We start from the raw sequence: 3,797 nt of genomic DNA on the forward strand, positions 1-3,797 counted from the left end.
AACTGAGCCACCCAGGCGCCCGTGGCATTTCTGATTCTAAACTGGTTAACTTAAACACATACATTTCTTCATTTTCTAATTTTTCAAAAGACCAATCACTGAGATAGGCTTGTTGACAGTCAAAATCATTAAATTAAAAACAATCAGAATCAACTTAATATAATTTTCAGCTTTTAGGTGTTAGAATTCTAGATTTAGATATACCAGTGACAGCTACTTTTCTCTCAGGATTAAACAGCATAAGGCAAATGAAAGAGTTCAAATAACTAGTGAATTTAAAGCTTTCCAGATTATGAAACAAAGTTATTCAGAAATTTTTGCAAAAAAAGAAAATGTGGACAAGTCAGAGATTACTTTTGGATTAGTGAGAGGTATGGACATTAAATCTCCACAATAATACCTTATCAGGGTATCATTGACAAATAATGAAATACCCACTGTAAGTGAATTTATGTTCTTTTGATGAATTAATTTTAAACTTTCCATGTTTTGGGTACATTTTCTATCAATTTAATTTCAGTGCATATTATTGAACATATGGAAATTATCTTAAATAAAATCTAATCTTTAAAATTGTATTTAAGCATGTGGCTTAGATACTTACCTCCTCCATGTGATGAAATGATAACCCAGTCTTTCTTCTTAATTTTTATGAACATATAACAGAGCCTTAGGTTAGGTGGGCCTGAGGGGATAGTGAAATAGTGACATATCAAAATTATATAGAAACTCATACTTAGAAGAATATTTATTACCATTTTAATAGTGTTTGTTTGTTTTGATACAGAATTCAATATTTGCCCTGAGAAATAACAGTCTATCAGCTGAATTCCCATTTATTCCATTAACATTTTCCCTTTTATTGAATGACATAAAGCAACATAGTTACAGTTCTGGAAAGCAGTAGAGGGCACCCCAGTTCCACATAACCTCGGGGTTAACCAGTCTCAATAAGAATTTAGTTTCCAGTGTGAGAGACTAAAATAGCTGAACTTGGGGAAACTGGGCAATGGGTGGACCACTTGCCCCAATAACACCCACTCTGTACCATCCAAAACAGAGACCAAGAAGGGAGGCTCTGTTTATGTGGGTAGGTGTAGTAGAAATGGCTAAAACCCAGAGCCAGTGTCACTATGAGGAAGCAGAACTTGACAAGTTGAGTGGAGGATGTCCTAAACCAAGAGCCTACTTGTATAGAATAAGGCAATTTTGTGGGACTGTAGGTAATTTTGTATTTATGAAGAATCAGGGTAAAGAAAGCAAAAGGTAAGATGAAGCAGATGTACAAGGGCCAGGTACAAGAAGACAGGAAATGTGGAGAAGGAGTTAACTTCCTCCTGCAAACAAGAAGGAGCTACTGAATAGTTTTGTTGGTCAGGGGAAAGACAGGATTCTAGAAGAGATTCATGCTGGCAACTGTATAGAGAAAGAGTGTTGGGAGGAAGCAAATCCAGGCTAAAAGCAAGTAAGAACATTGCAGTGCCAGTCCATGGCAGGAATTTAATAAATATTTGAGTTATTTCATTAATGGAATAATAAACCGATTGATTCTCAGGTATTCATAGCAGATTTTTAAGTGTTTTGCCAAACAGAAACAAAAGAGTCTTGATTGTTAAGAAAACAGAAAGGTCATGTCTGACTAGAAGAAGGAAAATTCCGAGGGAAAGATGGCACTTGATCTGGACTCTGAAAAAGTATTTGGACAGAAAATATCAGAAAAAGCAAAAGAAAGAGTAGGAACAAGGATAGAAGGTACAGGGTGCGCTATGTAATAAACGATCCATTCATAGAAAGCACACTCTGTATTTTTAATTCATTATTTATTTATTTATTTATTTATTTATTTATTTATTTATTTATTATCTTTAAATATGGAACACTTCATGAATTTGTGTGTCATCGTTGGGTAGGGGCCATGCTAATCTTCACTGTACCATTCCAATTTTAGTATACGTGTTGCCGAATCGAGCAGTCACCTTATTTAAATTAGAACTCTCATGGAAGGCTACATATAGACTATGACCATGTTTTAATTAGCCAGTACTATTTTAAAATAAATCAGAGACAACATTTAAAAACCAGGTCTCACATAAATAAATGAATAAGTAAGCAAAGGAATGAGTAAGTAAATACTCTAGATTTCTGACTTTTCTTAAAAGAGAAAAAAATTGAAAGTAGATTTAGCAATAATAAGCATACATTCCCATCCTCTCACCCTACCCCGCTCCACTTATGTTGGGAATGGGCTTCTTAGAACACTGTAGTCTATTTATTTTTACACTTAGCCTGACCCCTTCACTTATATTACTTGGCGAATGGAAGCAATTGAGGTTTTTAAAAAGATTTACAATTTTTTATTCTGATTTCATTTTTCCCTGTATTACTGGCTTATTAGTTATATCTATTTTATTTTGTTTTTACTAGTTGTTCAAGAGCTTAAAATAGATACCTTTAAAGTATTACATAGTCTACCTTTAAGTAACATTATACCACTTCAGGTATGGTATATGAATCTTACAATATACTTCTATTCTTTTTTCTGTCCTATTTGCTGTTGTTGTCACGCATTACTTCTGCATAGGTTAATTGTTACTCAATTGTCTTTTACATTAACAATGAATTATCTTTTTTTTAATTGTGGTAAAATACGCATAATATAAAATTTACATTTAACCCTGTTTTTTTTTTTTTAAGATTTTATTTATTTATTTGAGAGAGAGAATGAGAGAGAGCATGAGAGGGGAGAGGGTCAGAGGGAGAAGCAGACTCCCTGCTGACCAGGGAGCCTGATGTGGGACTCGATCCCGGGACTCCAGGATCATGACCTGAGCCGAAGGCAGTCGCTTAACCAACTGAGCCACCCAGGCGCCCTACATTTAACCCTGTTTAAGTGTACAATTCTGTGGCATTAATTCACTCATGTTGTTGTGCAACAATCATCGCTATCCATCTCCAGAACTTTTTCATCATCCCCAGCTGAAACTCTATTAAAAAACTCTCCCTACCCCCAGTTCCTGGTAACTACTGCTCTACTTCCTGTCACTAAAGGATTTGACCGTTCTAGGTACCTCATATCAGTGGAATCATATAATAATTCTCCCTTTGTGTCTGCCTCATATCAGTGGAATCATATAATAATTCTCCCTTTGTGTCTGCCTTGTTTTACTTATCATAATGTTTCCAAGGTTCATACATGTTGTAGCATGTAATTAGTATTTCATTCCTTTTTAAGGCAAAATAACATTCCATTGTATACATATAGCCAAAATATGTTTATGCATTCATGTGTCCATGGACATTTGGATTGTTTCCACCTTTGAACTATTGTGAATAATGCTGCTATGAACATTGGTATACAAATACCTGTTTAAGACCCTGCTTTCAATTCTTTTCTGTGCATACCCAGAAGTAGAATTTTTGGATCATAGGGTAATTATATGTTTAATTTTCTGAGGAGCTGGCCTACTGTTTTCCACAATGACTGCAGCATTCTGCATTCCTAAGAGCAAGAGTTCCAATTTCTCTACATCCTCAACAATACCTATTTTCTTAATGCAATATATGTTAAGAAAAAAAAAAAAACAACAACAAGAAGAAGAAGGTAGCAGGAGGGGAAGAATGAAGCGGGGGAAATCAGAGGGGTAGACGAACCATGAGAGACGATGGACTCTGAAAAACAAACTGAGGGTTCTAGAGGGGAGGGGGGTGGGGGGATGGGTTAGCCTGGTGGTGGGTATTGAGGAGGGCACATTCTGCATGGAGCACTGGGTGTTATGCACAAACAATGAATCATGGAA

At 35.6% G+C, this 3,797-nt stretch overlaps 1 non-coding gene across 1 annotated transcript; it reads right to left on the minus strand.

Moving 5' to 3' along the window:
• Positions 1-1,865: 1,865 nt before the first annotated feature.
• Positions 1,866-1,976, minus strand: LOC118023266. The gene has a single exon (XR_004682731.1). It is a non-coding gene; the product is annotated as a U6 spliceosomal RNA (small nuclear RNA).
• Positions 1,977-3,797: the final 1,821 nt, after the last annotated feature.

Source organism: Mirounga leonina, unplaced genomic scaffold (assembly GCF_011800145.1).
Source record: "Mirounga leonina isolate KUSES-001 unplaced genomic scaffold, KU_Mleo_1.0 Mir_178, whole genome shotgun sequence".
Taxonomy (NCBI): Eukaryota; Metazoa; Chordata; class Mammalia; order Carnivora; family Phocidae; genus Mirounga; species Mirounga leonina.